A 20,799-nucleotide genomic window follows, 5' to 3' on the forward strand; every position below is an offset into this window, starting at 1 on the left:
TTTTTTTTTTTTTTTTTTTTTTTTTTTTTTTTTTGAGACAGGATCTTACTCCCATTGCCCAGGCTGCAGTGCAATGGCTCACTGCCACCTCAACTTCCTGGGCTCAAGCGATCCTCCCATCTCAGCCTCCGGAGTAGCTGGGACCACAGGCTCGCGCCACTACCATGCACAGCTGATTGTATTTGTAGTAGAAACGGGGTTTCACCATGTTGCCCAAGCTGATCTCCAACCCCTGGGCTTAAGTGATCCTACTGCCTCAGCTTCCCAAAGTGCTGAGATTAAGGCCTGAGCCCCGGACCGACGTTTTATGACTTTTTTTTTTTTTTTTTTTTGAGACGGAGTCTCACTCTGTCACCCATCACCCAGACTGGAGCGCAGTGGCCCAATCTTGGCTCACCACAACCTCTGCCACCCAGATTCAAGTGATTCTCCTGCCTCAGCCTCCTGAGTAGCTGGGATTACAGGCACCTGCCACCATGCCTGGCTAATTTTTTTGTATTTTTAATAGAGACGGGGTTTCATCATATTAGCCACGCTGGTTTTGAACTCCTGACCTCAAGTGATCCGCCGACCTCAACACCCCAAAGTGCTAGGATTACAGGCATGAGCCACTGACCCAGGCCGATTTTGTTACTTTTAAAAAATAGCTTATTGCATTTTGTTCCTGAGTAGTATCATATTGTATATACCTACTGTCAGTTTGTTTAACCATCCACCTGTTGAAGGACATATGGGCTGATATCAGTTTGGAGATATTACAAATAAAGCTGCTATGAATATTCATTTACAGGATTTTGTGTGAACATAAATTATTATTCTTCGGGAATAAATGTTCAAGAGTGCGAGTGCAAGATTGTATGGCAATTTCATGTTTAGTTTTATAACACACTGCCAAACTAGCTGTACCATTTGCATCCCTTCAGCAATGTTCAATTGATCCTGTTTCTCCACATTCTCTCCACCCTTTGATATTGTCACCATTTTAAAATTTAGCTATTCTGAAAGGTATATAGTGATAGCTCATTGTGGTTTTAATTTCCATATCTCTGATAGCTAATAATGTTGAACATTTTTTATGTGCTTATTTGCCATCTGTATTTCCTTTTTGGTGAAATGAATGTTCATGTCTTTTGCAGTTTCTAATTAGATTGTTTCCCAATGTTGTATTTTGAGAGGTTTTTTTTTTTTTTTTTTTTCTACTCCTTTGTTAGATACGTGGTTTGCAAATATTTTCTCCAAATTTCTAGCTTGACTTTCATTCTTTTCACATGGGATTTAACAGAGCAAAAGTTTTTTTTTTTTTTTTTTTAATTTTGATGAGGTCTAATTAATTTTTTATGAATTTTGCAACTGTTGTCAATTCTAAGAATTCTTTGCCCAAGAATTTTCTCCTAAAAGTGTTTTTGTTCTATATTTTACATATATATTTATGATCTATTCTGAGTTAATTTTTATAAAAAATATAAAGTTTACATCAATTTTTTTTTTGCCAGTTCCTTCAGCACCATTTATTTAAGGGTTATTTTTCCTCCACTGAATTGCTTTTGCACTATTGTCAAAAATCAGTTGAACATGTTTGTGTGGGATCTAATTTAAGATTCTTTATTCTGTTCTATTGATCTACATGTCCATCTCTACCCAAGACCCTCAGTCTAAGCTACTCTAGCTATATAGCAAACTTTAATATTAAGTAATGTGATTCCTCTCATGTTGTTTTTAAAATTATTTGTGTATTTATTTATTTTGTATGTAAAAATAAAATTCTTATATATGTATAGTGTACAACATCATGTTTTGCAATATGCACACATTGGTGTAATGACTCATTTGAGCTAATTAACATATGTGTTACTTCACATGCTTATTGTTTTCTGGTGAGACATTAAATTCTAGTCTTACCAATTTTAAAAATGTAATACATACATAGTTATTAACCATAGTCTTCATATCTCTTTGATGTACTGATTACATTTCCTTTGGATACATAACCTATAGTGGGTTTACTGGATCATATGGTTGTTCTACTTTTATTTTTTTGAGAAACCTCTGCACTGTTTTTTATAATGGCTGTCTAATTTACATTCCTATCAACAGTATGCAAGGGTTTCCTTTTCTTCATGTCCTCACCAACACTTATCTTTTTTCTTTTTAATAATAGACATTCTATCGGTGTAAGGCAATATGGTTCTAATTTACATTTGTCTGAGGATTAGAAATGTTAAACATTTTTTATATACCTGTTTGCAATTTGTATGTCTTCTTTTGAATGTCTGTTCAGGTGATATGCCTATTTTTTAATTTTTAATTTTTATGGATATATAATATTTGTACACATTTGTGGGGTAAATATGATATTTTGAATTGTTCGAGTTCCTTATATATTTTGGATATTCACCCTTTATCAGATGTATGGTTTGCAAATATTTTCTCCCAGTCCATAGGTTGTCTCTTCACTCTGTTGATTCTTTCCTGAGCTATGCAGAAGCTTTTTAGTTTGATATAATTCTGTTTTTTTTTTTATTATTTATTTTCAGTTTTGTGCCAGTATTTTTGGAGTCATGTTCAGAATATCATTACTAGTCTTATGTCAAGGAAAACTTCCCCTGCTTCCTTCTAGTAGTTTTATAGTGTCAGGTTTTAAATTTAAGTCTTTAATGCATCTTGAGTTGATTTTTAACCAGGTGTCCCACTTTATTAATTTTGAAAATCATTTTAGCTATTTTGGGACTATGCCTTTCCATATAAACTTTAGAATAGATTTTTTTTTATATATCTATGAAAACCTTGGTGGAATTTGATAGTAATTTTGGGAGAATGTACATTCTTACTATGTTGAGTCTTCCAATACATGAGCAGTGTGTGTCTCTCTCTTAAATCAAAGAATGATTTAAGTACAGAGACATACTCTGTTCATGTATTGGAAGATCAGCATTATGATCAGCGTATATTTATTTGATCAGCATTGTGAAGCTTTCAGGATACATTTTTAAAAGTGTGTACCTAAGAATTTCATTTTATTTGAAGTGATTGAAAATTGTACTGTTTTAAATTTAGTTTCAGTATTTATTGTTAGTATATAGAAATGTGATTGATTTTTACATTTCGACCTTGTACCCTTGAAACTTGCTGAACTCACTTACCAGTTCTTGAAGTCTTTATGTATGTTAGTTGGGATTTTATACATAGATAATATGTCACCTCTATCTAGAGATAGTTTATTTCTTCCTGTCTAATCTCTATGCCTTTTGTTTATTTTGCTTGCCTTATTACCACAGCTTCATTACTATAATGAATAAGAGTAGTGAGAACCGATACCTTTGACTTGTGTCCGTTATCAGGGAGAAAACATTCAGTCTTTCATCACTAAGTATGTATGCTCGTTTTAGGTTTACATGTCTGTGTTTAAGCAAGTCAAGATATTTCCCCTCTATTCCCAATTCCCCTCTAATCCTAATTGATTGAGAGTTTTTATCCAGTGACCATTGGATTTCATCAAAGGCTTTATCTGCATTCATAAATATGGTCATATTTCCTTTTTTATGATCAAAAATTTATAAAAACATGGTATACACATGTTTAGAGAGCCTGAAGATTTCTTTTTAGAAAGTTCTAAAATTATAAATTCATTTTTTTTGATGAGGGTTTTCAGATTGTCTATTTCCTTTTGGTTGAGTTTGGTAGTTTGCAGTTTTTGAAGAATTGGTTCATTTCTTCTAAGTTGCTGAATTTGTTAACATAACATTTCTCATAGCATTTCCTTACTATCTGGTTAATGTATACAGCATCTATAGTGGTACTGCCTATTATTTTTGTCAGTGTTGTGAAAATATTGTCAATTTTATTGATTTCTTTTAAAAAGCTATGTGTTTTATTGATTTTTCCTATTGTTTTCCTATTTTAACTTCATTGATTTCTGCTCTCATCTTTACTATTTCCTTCTTTCTACTTGCTTTGGATTTATTTTGCCAGGTTTTTTCCTAGAAATGTTGCTATTGACTTGAGACTTTTCCTCATTTCTGCAAACTGTAAGCATTTGATGCTATAAACTTCTCTCATCACTGCCTAAGCTGCTTCCCATATATTTTTATATGTTATATTTTTGTTTTCATTTATATTACTTCCTTTGAAACTTCCTCTTTGATCCATGGATTATTTAGAGGTATATTGTTTATCTCCATATATTTAGAGATTTTCCTTTGTTCTTCTGTTTTTGAATTCTAGTTTGATTACATATGTTAAAAGAATATATCCTATATTATTTTCGTTTTTTTAAAAATTCATTGAAGTTTGTTTTATAACCCATAATATGATCTCTCTTGTGAATGTTTTATGGGAATGTGAAGAAAAGCAGATTCTGCTGTTGTTAGATAGAGTATTCTCTCTCTCCATGACCAGCCACTTGTGTCTTCCTCTATGGATATGTTCCTCATGACCTGCAGCTGCTTGTGTCTCTGCCTTGCTAGGGTCTTGGGTTTTTATAGGCCCAGGATGGGGGTGTGGCATGCCAGGGTAGCCTTGGAAAATACAACATTTGGGCATGAAGGCAGAAGTGCCTCTCCTCACCTATGTCAGTAGGGGTAGAGTCCTAGCCAGGGATCAAGTCCTCCTCTACCCAGCACTTCTCTTCTCTCCTTCCATATCATTTAAAGGGACCAACTCTTCCCTTCCCAGCACTCCTGTATCAGTATTGAAGTTCCCACCTAATGCTATGAACTTACCTATTTCTCTTTTGAGCTGTATCAGTTTCTATTACATGTTTTCAAGGTCTGTTGTGTGATGCATACACATTTAAGATCATTAAGTTTTCCTAGTAGAAAAGTACTTTAATTATTATGCAGTGACCGTCTTTGCATCTAGTAATTATCTTTTCTCTGAAGTCACTTCACTGGATATTAATTAGTCATTCCTGATTTTTAAAATTAAAGTGTGCATGATTTATCTTTTTTCCATCTTTTTACTTTCATCTACCTATGTTGTTCAATTTGAAATTAGTTTCTTGTAAGCAGCATATGGTTGATTTTTGTTTGTCTACCCACCCTACCAATCCTCATTTTTTATTTTGTATTTATATTTAACATAACTAATAATATGTTAACATTTAAATCTACCACCTTTTTCTTGTTTTCTATTTGTTTTTGTTTGCTTCTTCTTTCCTCGTACTAATTCCTCTGTTTCTTTTCTCTTGCCTTCTTTTGGCTACTTGAACAATTTTAAGGATGTAATCTCAATCTCTTTATAGCATTTTTGAGTTGATTTCTTTGCATAGTTTTTGGGTGGCTGCTCTGGGTGTTACAATATACATATGTGACTTATTGTTATAACAGTCTGCTGGTATTTTACTATTTCCAGTAAAGTGTGGAAACTTCACTTCCACTTAGGTTCCTTTTTCTACCCCACTTTTAAATATTGTTGTCTTCAGAGTCATATAGTATTATAATTTTTGTTTCAGTAATCAAGTATAATTTATAAATTCATGAGAAAATTTGATATATTATATATACCTATATTACAACTTCTTCTGTTGTTCCTTCTTCCTTTTTGATGTTCCAGTTTTCTTTCATTTATTATTTCCTTTCTATTTGAAGAAACTTCTTTAGCCAATCTTTAACCGCTTTTTTGTTTGTCCCAAGAATAGTTGTCAGTGGAACTCGCAGCTGCAGTGTTTACCCCAAGATAACCTTGCCATGAAATACCTTACTTTTATTATTATTTTTGTGTTGTTCTAGTATGTTGACTTTGGAAACAAAAGACATCATTCTGTTTATAACATTCTGTTTTTAGTGGTGGTATTTACACTTAGAAAACATAGTAATTCTTGATTGTTGAAAATGTTAAATCCTAGAAAATGTAGCATACCTTTCGTGATGTTAACATTGTTCTTGAGCAGTTGTTGGCTGAATATTTATTTGATGAATTTAATTTTTTTGAAATGGATAATTCTGATGATTCAGAGAATTCTGATGTTAGTTCTGTTTGGAAATAACTCCAAGAACAGTTTTTTATATTTTATTTACACTTTGAAAATCAGTCAGATTTGCTTCAGCCTCAAAGAGCATGTTTATATAAAATTAAATGAGCACTGGCAGTGAGCTGCACTTTTCTTTTTTTCTAAACAGGAAAAGGGTTAAGGGTAGGGCAGCTAGCAACAAATTATTTTAGTTTTCCTTCGTCTAAGATTGTTTTTATTTGCCCTTCTTTCCTGAGAAATAGTTTAATTGGATATAAAATTTGTGGTTGTTAGTTATGTTGTTTTGTGTGTGTGTGTCTCCCGCTTGAATATTTCCTTTAGGTCTCTACTGTCATTTGAATTGGCTCCCCCTTCCTATAATGTGTTATTTTTCTCTGACTGATTTCAGGTTTTTGTTTGTCTTTAATTTTCAAATATTTAGCAATGTTTTCTTGGAATAGATTCTTTAAGTTTATCCTATTTGGGATTTACCCAGTTTTTTGTATCTGAAGGTTTTTGTCTTTCATCAAGTTTGGAGAATTTTCAGGCATTATTTTTTAAAATACTTATTCAGCCTCACTTCCTCTTCTGTCCTTCTGAGACTCTGATGATATGAAAGTTGGATCATTTGTTGTTTCACAAGTTTCTGAGGCTCTATTTTTCTCCCAGTTTATTTCCTCTCTATTGTTCAGTTTTGGATGAATTCTGTTATTCTGTTTCATATTTCCTAATTCTATTCTCTTTTATCTCCATTCTATTATTAAGTTCACCTAAGGAGTTTTTATAGTTCTGTTATTGTATTTTTTAGTTTAATATTTTCCACTATTTTTATGTGCAATTTTCTTGCAGATTTTTTAATGTTTTCATTTGTTTCAAGAGATTCATAGTTAATTCTTGAAGCATTTTTATGTTGCTTTAAAATCCTCATTAGATATTTTGAACAACTAATTGACATCAGTATTGGCACCAATTGATTGTCTTTTCATTCAAGGTGTGAAATTTTAGGTTCTTGGTGTGTGTGATTTCTGACTGTATTCTTGACATTCTGTCTATTATGTTAGCAAACTCTGGATTTTTAAATTTTAGCTCAAAGTCAGCCTCTCTAAGTCTTGCACATGTGTTTTGACCTACTTTTGTGGACTGTGCTTCAAATTGCAGAGTCTTTGTGGTATTACTGTGGTCTGGTTGGTTTATCTAGTGACACTGAGGCTTTTCCTTATTCTTGCTGTTGGTTCCTGAGGGAGCGAAAGGTGTTTCCCCAGGCTATGCTTCCAAGTTTCACTAGGAGGATGCAGGTGTTGTGGGATCCTTCTGCCAGTGCTTCCCCCTTCCTCTCAACTACTACCCTGATATCTCTGGGTGGGTAAGGAGATCCTCAGACCATAGAGAAAGCTAAGTTTTCTAGATTGAGTCATTTTCTGTGATTGTGTCTCTATTTCCTCTTCAGGCTATCTGTCTGTAATAAGACTTTTCATTCCATTTTCAGAACCTTTTATCCATAGACTACCATATATATTGCATCTAGTTACCTCGAGAGGCATAGCCCTCTTGCTCCCTTGTGCAAGAGTGCTATAGGCCTTTATGTTACCTAGCACAAATTAGAATGCTTTGGAGCAACCAGAGAATATTCTGAAATTATCATAAAACTGATGTTGAAAGATGAGTTGACTTGGGTAAAAACAGAATTCAGAAAAATTCCATTTGTTTGTATTTATACAACATTAAAATATTCCTTATTTAATCAAATGCACATTGCACTTCTTTTTTCTCACCTGTGTGTGTGTGCAGGGGCGGGGGAAGTGTTGGTGTTAGGTGGGGGAAAAAAGGGGAAAGTCACTATAACTACAACAGCAGAGGATATTTTCATAGAGAAAGGTGGTTGTTTTTTAAATGTAGGGACCTAATAGCTCATTAATAATGCGTTTCTTTTAAATATTAGTATGTTGATTTCAAATACTTAAATAAGGTCTCAAGGCTGACCTATTTATTGTCCTACAAATCAAGGTCCTGAACAAAACAGAATGCACTCAATTTGAAATAAATAAATAGTAATTAAATAAGAGATCCAGCTTAATAATGTTATTTGCATTTTTATGACTTGCAAGTATTTTTGTGCACATGGTCATGCTTAGTTGTGTTACATAAACATAGGAGACAAGGATTTTTTTGTAATTAAAAAATAAAATTCAAAGAAGTTAGATGGCATATGCAGTATTTCTAAGCCAGCAAATGGCAATGGTAGGTATATACACTTGATTCCTATTTTAGGCTTGTGGGAAGTGATGGGGTTCCATTTCTTAAAGATTGTTTTAGGTCAAAATAGATTACTTATGCCCCTTTTGAACAGAGATAGAAGGACGTGATGTGATTAATGCCATAGATCTTTTCCAGCTTCTCTTAGTTTCTGTATCTAACTTCCTTAGCAATTCACTAAAAGGCTGAGGGCTTGCTTGACTTTTTTATATCTCAAGTTAAAAATAAAGCAGGGCAACCTTAAGAGAGGACATTAAAGTGATGGTACTTACTTTTATTTGCTTATTTTTATTTTCTGATGGAACAAATAGTTTCCTTGATAGGCAAACAACTATCTGAGGGTCAGCATAATTGCAGTCAGCATGTATGCCCTTTCTGAGTTGGCAACTTACTCTGCTGTGAGCCCTGCATAAGATGCCTGGTTCAGTGAGCAAAACTCACATGGTGTCACTTTGAAGATAAAGTCATGTCTCCCAGGATACATTGTCAACAAGCCTGATGAGGTACAGTGTTGGCAATTTGACTCTTTCTTTAGCTGTTTTTTGACTTTCCAGTCCTTTGCGTTATTCTTTACTAATCTGAAGAAATCACAGCTTCTGGCTATTCTGTACTGTTTGAACAGTTAAACAAGTCTGACTGTCAGATTTCCAATACTGAAGGAATCCACAAAATTAGTAAAGTGACCTTGGGCATCATTTATAATACCCGTTGTAATCATCTCTAGATTTAAACATGAGGGTTACAGACAGAACTGCAGATTTAAACATAGAAATTTCTTCTCCTTTTCTGCTTTTGAGAGGACTGACAGGCAAAATTGAAATTTGCTAGACTTTCTTCTTCTTAATTTTGGACCTGAGGAATGAGTATTACTCATTGATACAAAGAGTAATCTCTTTAATAGAGTAAGACCCCATGACAAAATCCCACAGTGATGTATCTAGTATTTAGTCCTATATTCAGTCATGCTGTGGGTTATAACATGGTTTATTTAAACACAGTGACCCAATCTATTTCTTTTATTCTAGAAATAAAGATCTACTTTGATTGTGGTTTTTTTTTTTCTTTTTCTGTGAATGCCAGTATTATACTCAGTTTCTCTCATCAGAAAGTGTTTAAGATAGTATCACTTAATCTTGACTGGTGTTTGTATTTATTTTCTTTTTTGAAGGTCAATAAAATATCAAGGCTTTGGAAACTGAGAACATTCTAAGATCAAGATCAACATGTCTTTTCTAAAAATTAATGCTGTAAATAGGAAACATTTGGATACTTTGTTTGCTTTTCATTTCTAAATACTTTTGTTTTTCTCCCTTAATGTTTAAATTACGGAGTGTAAACACTGCAGAAGCCGTGACTTACTGAATATAGGTGCATGTCCACTATTCTTATTAATACTGACTGCTGATGTAGATTATTGTGGAGGCTGAGAGATTTGTAACATAGCATGTTATTTATTAGCAATTCCAGAATAAGAACTAAATAGAAAATAATTCTAATGATTGTTTGAAGTTCTGTCTCTATAATGCATGTGATATTTTAAATTCTTAAATACTCTAAACAATTATGCTTTATGAATTAATCTATTTTCACATAACCTATTTCACATATTATTATACACTTCATATGAATACTATTGTCAAAGTACAATAGACAAAACAAAATTATATCCTTTAAGCAAGATGGATGTTGTAAATGTATGTATGGGCATTTTTATTTCTGGTTATTTCCTAGATATTGTCTGTAATATCTGCTACAAAGAATTTAATTTTAAAATGACACGTTAATATGCTTCTATATGGCATGATTATATATAAAGACATCGTTTTACCTACAAAAGGCAGAAAATATTAATCTCTTAAATATGTTAATTGTTTCTTTCAAAATAGGAAGTTTTGATTCCATCTTAAAACATTTGTATATCTGACAATTGTCTTTCGTCAGTATAGCTAATTAGTTCACAAAGAATAAGGGGGTTTTGATAAGCACAGTGGTTGTTGTATTTAAAGCAATAGACAGAGATTGATAAAAATAGGTAGAATTCATTCTATCTTCTATCTGTCTATCTGATTTAGGGATAAAAAACCAAAAAAAAAAAAAAAAAAAAAAAAACCAAAAAAACAAAAAGTCATGGCAGTGGCAAACACATTGTGTGAAAGGCCCCGTAGAACTATCTGGGTTGCCTTTCAAGTAACATCTCTCCATTGAGTTGACTGTGGGTTCTGACTGTGTCCTGATCAGTTGCAATGAACTTACTTCTTTAAATGTAGTTATAATTTAAAATGTATACCTCCAACACCACTAGAAAGTGAAGGAAACCATAAAACTAGTAGCTACAAGGCCACAGAGATCAGCAGAGAAAGTTCTAACACCTTAGTGATTTTTCCTTAATTTTCCTACTCTCTCCCCTCCTGTTTTGTTTTTGTTTGTTTTTTGTTTGTTTGTTTCAGTATTCAGTGCCATTTTATTCACATGCTCCCATGTTTTTCCTCTCTCCCATCATAACCTTGCTCCCCAGGGGAAGAATATGTCTTCCTTTATGCTGTCTGGGGAACCAGAGGACAGATCTTGGGCAGGAGGGTGAGAGGGGGAAGAGTCTGAATGGGTTAGTGGCAGGAACAAAGTTCTGATTAAAGAGGAAATGAATATCACCCACAGTGAGAGGTAGGGAAGGCACTTTTCTCCCATGCAGCCCTGAAGGCCAGGCTGCTTTGGGTAAAAGGGCAAGACTGTGGCATGTGGGCCAATGCCTTGTGGTACTGCTCAGGTAGAGAAGGAGAGAAGGGGAAGCACCATGAAAGATAGGGATCCCAACAGAGGTAGGAGAAGGGGCCTTACACCTATTGGGTCCAGGAGAAAAAGTCAACCAGAAACCCAACTACTCACTAATGAGCAACTTAGGAGTTGGGGTATCCTGGACCTCCTCTGTGCCCTTCTCCCCATGAGTAAGCTATCAAATGCCTTTAAGGCACCCTGATTTTCTGTAGCTCCTACAAAAACAAACCCTCTAATATTGCCATTGTGCGGCATACTGAGGTGGCACTTAAAAGGCTTTTTGGGTAAATGCCATACTTGATTTAGAGGAAATTTGAAAGGAACTTGGAGGGAGTTTCTTTGGGGACCAGGGCACCTCTCTTATTGGACAGAGGTAGGTACTCACACTTCCCTTCCTCACAAAATTCCTCTCTATCTGTCCTGAAACATATCCCTACAGGGCTGGTCTGGGTTGAAGCACAGACCCTATCCCCAAGTCCAAGAAGTAGGTAAGTTTGTGTGTGGGTCCTATGGGCTCAAGCCCGGCCCACCTAGTATTCTCAGGCTGTAACTATGGGTGGAGGCAAAATTGGAAGTTTAGGCTTAGGTCTGCATAGAACCACAGGGTGTTGTGAGGGGAACAGTGGAACTACACTCAGAACCCAGGTCCAGGTCAGTGTGGGGGACTGTGGCCTCAGGGACTGGTCCCAGGTGCTGCTGTCAAAGACTCTGGAGATAACTTGCAGCCAGACCGACAGCAGGGCTCTTGGTGTTGGCAGGGAGCTGACACCTGTAGCTACTTTCACAAAGCCCCACCCCAGAGGTGGTCTGGTGCTACTTGGCCTCTTACTGATAAATCCAAAGGAGTTGGACACCCCTTTGCTGGTAGCTCAAGATCACGTTAGCATGGCCTCCATGTTCCTTAGCCATGAGCTTCCACTGGGCCAGGGCCCTAGAAGCCCCCAAGGCTGGCCAGGAGTCCAATAAAATCTAGCTATCCCAGCAGAAAGGAGGCAAGTCCCTGCCAGCGTTTTCCCAGTCAACTGCCCATTGCCAGCCCCTCCAGGAAGAAGTCAGCACAAGCCACCAGCACCATAGCACCCAGCAGGGCTATGCCCAGAACTATGAATGGATGTGACCACTGAAGCATGAGCAGGGCTCCCAGCAGTTCCAGCCCCACCATCACCTCCTGCCAGCACCCAGTGAAAGTGGTTGGTAAATGGACTCAGTGCTCAGCAGAGTCCCAGTATCCAGGTTCAGACCTAGAAGGAGACCAATTAAGAAGAGCCCAACACTGCAAATCAACATTGTGACCAGGCTGCAGAAGAGTCCAATGCCCAGTGTGATACCCGTGCTCACCTCCAGTCTCAGCTGTATCTGCAGCACTTATGAAAGAGCAGGAAGATCACCAGCGCTCCAGACAGCAGGCCTGAGAGAAATATCACTGCCTTGAAGAAGTGGTGGCCATAGCTTAGGAGATGATTCCAAAGTAGCAGCAGCAAAGGGCACACACCAGGGCGGGTGCCAGTTCAGGATTGTCCTGGGGTTCCAAAGTGCATCTTGGGTCTGGAGGCTCTGGGAGTTGTTGATTAAGGGATCTGCAAGAAGATGTCACAGCCAGAGACAGCAAGGCTTCCTCCTTGGCTGAAGAGAAAGTGGTCACAGACAGTGCAGGTCCTCTCATTCATCATGAATGTGTTGAGGGTGTTGGGAAACCACCCTGCCAGGACTGAGAAGAAGAGGGGCTAGAAGTGCTCCCTTGATTCCAAGCTGCATCCACACCTGGAGGTCCTAGGCAGCTGGGGGGTGGTTGGTAGAAGACATTTCCAGGACCACTATGTTTGTTGCCCCCTAAACTCTTGCAAGTCATAGTCCAACCCCTGTGAGCTAAATCAGCCTCCTGCTATTTTTGCAACTCCTTTCCTGAGGAACACATTTCAGGTCTCCAAGTATACATTTCCTCAACTTTAACATAGAGACAAGAGAATCTACCTCTTAGGGTGGATGGGAGGATGAAATAAGTTAAAGTATGTAGAGGCACTTGGCATACTAAATACTAATCCTGGCATACTGGAAGGGCTTAGGAAAATTACTTAATTGGCATTATTATACAATTTGCAAGACTCTGCTCCCAATTTTAGACTCTCAAAAGTATAAAACTCAGCTAGCATGAGGCACTCCTGGTATAGCTTATACTTTGTGAACTGGCTCATCTAAGCTGAATTTTCCTTGAATCTAAACATGTTAGTTGTACTCTTAACCTCCTCTGTTGGGATAAGGTTCTCTTGGATCTGAGACCAATGGTTACTATACCTTCTTTGTGAATAATGTTTCCTTAAATTCTACCTGACATTATATGGTGGCCAGGTTAGTCCTCCGGTAATAATACACTATGGGAACAGAGATCCCAGTGTGAGTGGGGCTGACAGCCAGATTGCAAACTGCACCTTCTCCCTCGTGCTTCTGCTTCAGCAGAGTCTTGGCTTCTCCTTGTTTAACAAATTTCAGAACTGCCTGGAATCCTGAGCTGCCTGACCTCTAAGAGACCTTCCTACTAAACTCTGACCAGTCTGAAACATTTTCAGGAAACCCAGGACTTTTAGAAAGCTGTCTTTGGCACTCTACCAATAGAGAGAATGTTTTCAACGTGATCTCTGCTTGGTTGACCACCATTTCCAAAATTTCCTCTCGGTTAAGATTTCCCCAAATGAGACAAAGCTGTTTGTGCATTCTCCGAGTCATCCATGTCTAACTTTGCATAATTGACGTTCTGAGCTTTGTGAGGAGTTTATGAAAATCTGAAGGTTTATTTTTAGTAGTCCTATAATCATGAAGTGTTGCTTAATGTGGTTTTTCTTTTTTTGCTCTAAAGATAACAATGCTTCATTTATTCTTTACCAATAGGTGCATTCTTCCCATTATTCATTTCTATGTGGTGTTATCTCTACCCTCTAGTGCTGCAGGAAAAGTATACAACATTCCTAAAAAAGGACCACATTTCAATAAAAACAAAGTATGGCAAATTACCGTGATTTTGATTTGAATAAATAAATTAATAATTTTGATCTACTTGTAGGTCTGTGCCCCATGACCATGCAAGTTTGAATCACTGAAACAGTGAAATAGCGGACATTTTTAATCACTCACCACAATGCCTGACACTTTAAAATATTGAAGCTGTGGAAGAAAGATTTAAGGTGCATGTCAATTGATAAATGCTTTGGCTTATGTGAATTCTGCACAGCACAAACTGATCCATGTATTTTAGAAAGTGTTCATCTTTCACATTGAAGTGCTTTTAAAATTTGGAAATATTCCATGAATTGTAATAATTTTGTACATCTTTACAATACCAGAGCTACATTTGATGTTTTAATCATTTTAATTAAAAAAAATCTACTTCAACCTAGATTGATACATCTGACATACTATAATAATTCATCTGTAGTAGTTATGGAATTAGACTTAGAACAGCCTGTTCTCTTTATTTATACTTTTATCCTGCATGCATAAAATATGAAGCAAATTCTTCAGTTTTTCTTCTAGTATTATTTTCATTGAAGAAATTTCAACATGCTAGTTAACAGCAAGACTGAAATCACTGTGTTGGTACCATTCTGTAGTGTCTTATTTTACTTAACTACAAGTCATTAAAATTTGTGAACAGAGAAATTTAACTTCAAGTACATTTTACCAGATGCATAACAAGACAAAACAGAATGTCCTATGATATTTTGATTCACTATAAATCCTACTTAATTTAAATTCTTTAACCCTACAATAGTTTCAAATGTCAGACATATATGAAAATGTCAGATCATTCTTTAACATTAAGCATACATTCCAACAGTTCAGTTTACTTTAAAAAAATTTGAAGCATATTGTTTCTTTGCTTTATACAACTTTTCCTGGTTTTAGAATCAAATAACAGTTTCATTTTCCAATCTGAAGGAACTCTTTAGGTCTGTAGGACTATTCTATAATAACATTTACTTAATAGAGCTGTTTTTATTAAATGAAAGAAATTAAAATTCTATAACTTTTCTCAATGCACTATTTAAACTTGGTTTGTCCATTTGTTTCATACAGTCAATTAAGCAAAGGGATGTAGATTTCCCTCATTTCCAGATGCTTTTGAGGTACTTTTCTTAAACATCAAAATATTTAACAATAATTTTCTCAGTAACAGACCAAGATATTTAGAACTTAGCAGAAAAACAAAGCTATGTGATTCTTATCTAAATTCAAAATTGTAATAAGAAGAATGACTATTTAATCCATATCCTTGAATCTTCCTCAAACTTAATTCTACTGTCAATTTAGTTTCCATTCAGCGCATCTTCTTAAACATTTGCTTAAGCCTTCATCACACAGAAATTCAAAGGAAGATGTATGCAAGTGTTCATTCCCTTATTTTTTTAACATCTGCAATTAAAACAGAACTATAAGGTGGGAGATGGACTGATGTTGATTAACTGTAATAATGAGACAATTTGGCAAGGTCCTTATTATTACTTTTCTCACAGCAATTTTTTTCTTTATAATATGAAACATGTTAAATTATGTGTTCCCAAGATGTCCTTGAAAGACTAAAATAAATTATGTGCTTGTTTAAAGATTCATTTTAAAAAGGCAGAGGGCATGAAGTTACAGACCAGAAACTGAGATTCTAAAAACTGTTGTTTTATTACCAGACAATCTTGACTATTTGCAAGCCCCTGAGGTTAAAGATTGAAATGAACAAATTTCCAGAAAATCCGGCCTCTGAGGCTTTGGAGCACTGCATACACCCTAGAGGAACATGCAGGCTTTTCTCTTTTTAATTTTATTTCGTGACTTCTCACAGTTCAGCAGTGGTCTGATTTTAAGTGTCATCTGAGCTACTAGGAATGTGAATCTTAAAAATGCCTACTATGTGGTCTTAATATCAAGTTCCGGCCTCAGCATCAGCTTCTGTACTTAAACATTAGAAAAGAAAACAAAATTGGTCGAATGCCTCCTAGACTACGCATTTTTAGTTTTCACTCAAACAACAGGCCTGTGAGGTAGGTGAGTATTCTTATTTCACAGACAAGGAAAGAGACGCGGAGTGTAAGCACCTAGCCCAAGGTCACAGAAAGGGTAAGTGATAGGATTATAAAGTCAAAATTATTGGCTCTAAAGTTTATTCTAATTTTCCCTGAGCACCAATGGGGAAAAATAAAACTTTCTATTAATGCCATAAGCAGAAACATGTAATATTATTCATGAAAAGTGTCAGTAGGAGGTGGCAGGCAGGAGCACAGATTGTAGATCTATGCTTCCGGGTTCACTTTCTAGCACTGCCACTTTTAAGCCATGGGACCTTGACCAAATTGCTCAACCTCTCTAGACTCAGTTTTCTTTGAGGTAAAATAATAATAACAGCACCACAAAGAGTGTTGTGGGGAATAAATAATCAGAACTTGGCACATAGTAAATGCTAGCTATTATTAATATTTAAATTATTATTACTAACTAAAAGAGTCTTTGGAGGTCATCTTATTTAATCCCTTCTTTATCTAAGCAAGAGGTTGATATCCTAAGAAGTGGAATGCTTATTCAGGGTTACAAAGCAAGATAGAAACAGCAACCAGATTTCCTAATATCCAATCGAGTGTTATACTTACAAGCAAAAACAACATTTGCAAGATAATGAATGTTAATGTTGTATTTAGAACATATTTGTGCCGGGCGCGTGGCTCACGCCTGTAATCCCAGCACTCTGGGAGGCGGAGGCGGGCGGATTGCGAGGTCAGGAGATGGAGACCACAGTGAAACTCCGTCTCTACTAAAAATACAAAAAATTAGTCGGGTGTGGTGGCGGGCGCCTGTAGTTCCAGCTACTCCGGAGGCTGAGACAGGAGAATGGCGTGAACCTGGGAGGCGGAGCTTGCAGTGAGCCAGGATGGCGCCACTGCATTCCAGCCTGGGGGATAGAGCGAGACTCCGTCTCAAAAAAAAAAAAAAAGAACATATTTGTATCATTTTATAAATCCCTAAGCCTTTTCTATAATCTGCCTATTCCTACTGAGAAATGATATTGCCTAATTATAAATTTGTATGGATATTGATAAAATGAATGAATCAGCAAATTATGAACACACTGCTACATTTTATAAATCCATAAAACCTTAAAGATAGCCTCTTTTATGTACAAATAATACATTACATAAAAGTGGTGAATGAAAAATGATGGTACAAATAGTTTTGCTTACATGATAGAGATGTCTTTTTTTTTTTGAGCTAAAGACTTTAAGACTTCCTGAATATTTGTCAAAAGTAATGATGTGGAGCAGAGTTGCTGTTCTCTCCTGTTGTCTTCAATGAGTCGGCTTCCTCTGTATTGCATATTTTGTTCTAAAACAGAAGAGAGCGTAGTGATTAATGCACATATATTTTATGTTGTTAAAGTTTCAAAAATGATAAAACCCTATTTTCACAACAGATTAAAGATATTTTTCTTCTGGAAAAAAGTGATGAACTACATTAATAGAAAAAATCAAAAGTGGCTGTAAATGATGAATGCTTCACTTTACCTGATAAGTTGTTTTTCTCTGATGGCCAGAAAAAAAAAAAAGCAGAAAACTCGTCTTTTTGATTTCTAGAAACTTAGACAAAAATAGTTTCTAGACTTCCTTTCAAATTAATATTCAACACACAAGTTACTCAGCACTTAAATGCAGGCAACTAGTTACTGCAGACACTGAAATTGATAAGGCAGATTTGATCATCAAGGTCATTACAATGACTAGTTATATTTTTTGTCCTACCATGTTGCTGACATACAAATCCAAATTACAATTATGCACTAGCATCAAACAATTTAATAAATATAATGGAGACAAATGTCAGAGCGTATATACACATTAAATGGTCTCCCCTTTCTACCATACTCTGATTACATTAAATAGTATCAGAGGTATGGTTAATTTTCACTCCAAAATGCCATTATAATTTTCTTTATTTGTGTAATTAAACTAGAATATCTGCAGCACATTAAAACAGAGCTGAAATAAGATTACTTAAATGACAGCATTTTGCTTTGGGGCAAATAAAACATTTCAGGAAAATTCATTATCTCTTAAGCAGGCATTGTTCACAGATTGTAAAAATGCTTATTTATTTCATTAATGAGATTGGATCTTCTTTATTTTTATCACGTGCAATATCTTAATATTCTTGACTTACATTTTTAGAGTAAAGGCTTCACCAACTAGCTTGCTTTTTAATCAGATTTTATGGGGCTAGTTTTCCCTGATAATTCCTCAGGCTAATTTGTTGTCATCAGAAGATAACATATACGTGATACCAACTGGTATTGAACCTCTAAATAATAGAGCACTAGTAATTTTACTTAAGATTTTTCTGTGATATAATCCTGGGACAGTTTAAGGTTTATGGCCGTATACACAAAGCTATACATGAAATATTTCCAAATAATAACTGTACTTAAGTTTTTTCCATGCTTTTATTATTCATGTTTCTTGGACTTTTCAGCTAAAGTCTACCAAAGGGATAAACAGAGTATATCTGTAAGGAATCTTCTCAGTATGATGTATGTTAAAATTAAGAGGAGAACAGCTCTTCCACATGGGAAGTCTGGTCAGTTGGAAGTGCAGGAACAGAGCTCAAGGAAGAGGTATACGATGAAAGTGACAAGAGAAGAAGACCAGAGCTCTGTGAGATAATTCGCGTGTAACATAGGCCTAGTTAAAAAGCTAAGCAAAACTAATCACTCAATGTCAATGAAGCTGTGCAGACAAAAAAAAAAAAAAAAAAAAATGCTTAAGATAGGGTGATCCACAGTGTGGAAGAGGCAAAGAAGAAAAGATAACACAGAATGAATCATGGGATTATGGAAGAACAGAGAGGTTTGAGTAATTAAGGCAGGATTGAGGGGAAATGAAGTCATTTAGTATTGATCATGTATTCACATAATTTAATAAAATTGTAAAGAATTAAATATAGATTTGACAGATCTTTTTTGTTATGGTTTTAGTGTGCTACTTTTCTGTAAGACGTTAACATGACAGAAAGACATTCAGTATTCATTATTTCAACCAACAAATATTTATGGAACAGGCTCCTTGTAAAACAAAACATTGTTCAAGCCATGTTAGGGCAAAATTAAAAAGGTAAAGATGAACACTCTCGAATTAAGACAAAAACGGTGAGGATCACTTGAGTCAAGAATTATGGGATCATGGCCACGAATAAAGAAATGACATTTCCAGGGAATCTGAAAACCAGTGACAGAATGTTCAAGACAGCTGGAGTCTCTATGCTCACATAAGATCTACTATAATAGTGTATTAGAGCTATTATCACAGATGTGAATTCAATAAGCAATAATCAATTGTACAGGACACATCCCTGCAAACCATTGTGTAATTGTGTGAACAACAGCTCTAAAAATGCAAAAGGAGAGATCATTTCTGCCTAAGAAAACCAGATAAGGTGTGAGGAAAGGTTGAACATGGGATACTGGCCATAGGAATGGAAAGTTTTCCAGCAGTAAAAAACTGAAGGAAGAGCAATAACCCAGGAGTATAGAGGGTTCAGCAAACCATAAGATAAATATACTAACAGAAGCACAGACTTCGTTGGGAGAATTAGTGGATCAGAGAACTGGAGAACTACTCAGTACAGAGGGCAGTACAGTTGCAGAGGGCCTTAGTGCCTAGAAAAGGATTGATGCGGTAAGTCTGATGAGCAAGGCAAAACAGTGCCTAGAAATGGATTGATGCAATAACAGTCTAATGAGCAAGATAAATCAGAATCAAAAGCTGTTTAGGGAAATTTATCCCACCACATGTTGAAAACAAGAAGGGAAAAACTCACGGTAAAGTACTTTCATCGTAAATTTTATCCTCTGAAAACAAAAACTCAAAACTGGATTGATTTTTATGAGCAGTGAAATGTTCATAGGAAATTATATGAGTATTTGCAAGGATAGTGGGAAGAAATGAAGGCACTTGGGTTAATAAGTGATTTCTTAATTAAGTAGGAAGTGAGCTGAAGGGAGGACTCGTAAGAAAATGAAAACAATAATGATGGTTTCTTTTTACTAACTAGGCCAGAATGGCAACCTTACAAAAAAGTCTAAGTGTTGGGTATTACTCTTCCCTCAAAAATTATGGATTCTTTTGTTCATCCTATCTAACTTAAAGGTCTATTCTTCCTTTAATCTGACTAGTAAAATGTAATTTTAAGAAGAAAAAAATGTAGAAATGGTTTACCTATGAGAATTATTAACAATGGAATTTATTGCCAGATCATTTGGTAATATTTTTACATTTAATACGCCTCTTCACATTTGGCAGTTTTCTGTGCAACAGTGGAAATAATGGATAAGGGGTGATTTTCTTGACTAAGGAATAGTGAATGCAAAATAAATGAAAATCTTGAACTCAGGCATACACTTAAGATGCTAGTTATGACTACATATTTCAAAAAGCTGTTACTATCACACAGAATCCTTAGAACCAAGAAGTGATTTAGCCTCAAAGTTTATTTTTAACTTAGACTATTTTTCTTCCTCATAATTCTTAGATTTTTTTTAGAACACATCCAAGAAACAAATATTACGAGAATTTCTCAATTCTGAAACTTAGCAAATTTAGTTAATAGCACTTTTTGCACTCTATACCTCAAGAGAACATCAAAATCCAACCTTCAGACTTGGTGTCTTCCTGGATTCTTAGACTCTAGTGTTCATACATGCATTAGTATGCTCGGTCTGTTGTAACAAAGTACCACAATTGAGTGGCTTAAACAACAGAAATTTATTTTCTCACCGTTCTAGAGAATAGAATTTCAAGATCAAA

The 20,799-nt window shown here is 35.5% G+C and overlaps 1 protein-coding gene and 1 long non-coding RNA gene across 2 annotated transcripts in view; one reads left to right on the forward strand and one right to left on the reverse strand.

Moving 5' to 3' along the window:
* The window catches only part of LOC111552478, an 85,015-nt gene extending 72,226 nt beyond the window's left edge, over positions 1–12,789 (reverse strand). Inside the window, exon 1 of the long non-coding RNA XR_002734642.2 lies at positions 12,311–12,789. This is a non-coding gene — a long non-coding RNA (uncharacterized LOC111552478). The remainder of the gene's footprint in view (positions 1–12,310) is intronic.
* MAGI2 (membrane associated guanylate kinase, WW and PDZ domain containing 2) overlaps positions 1–20,799 on the forward strand; it is a 1,516,313-nt gene that overhangs the window by 90,721 nt on the left and 1,404,793 nt on the right. The window lies entirely within an intron of this gene.

This window comes from Piliocolobus tephrosceles, chromosome 8 (genome assembly GCF_002776525.5).
Source record: "Piliocolobus tephrosceles isolate RC106 chromosome 8, ASM277652v3, whole genome shotgun sequence".
NCBI lineage: Eukaryota > Metazoa > Chordata > Mammalia > Primates > Cercopithecidae > Piliocolobus > Piliocolobus tephrosceles.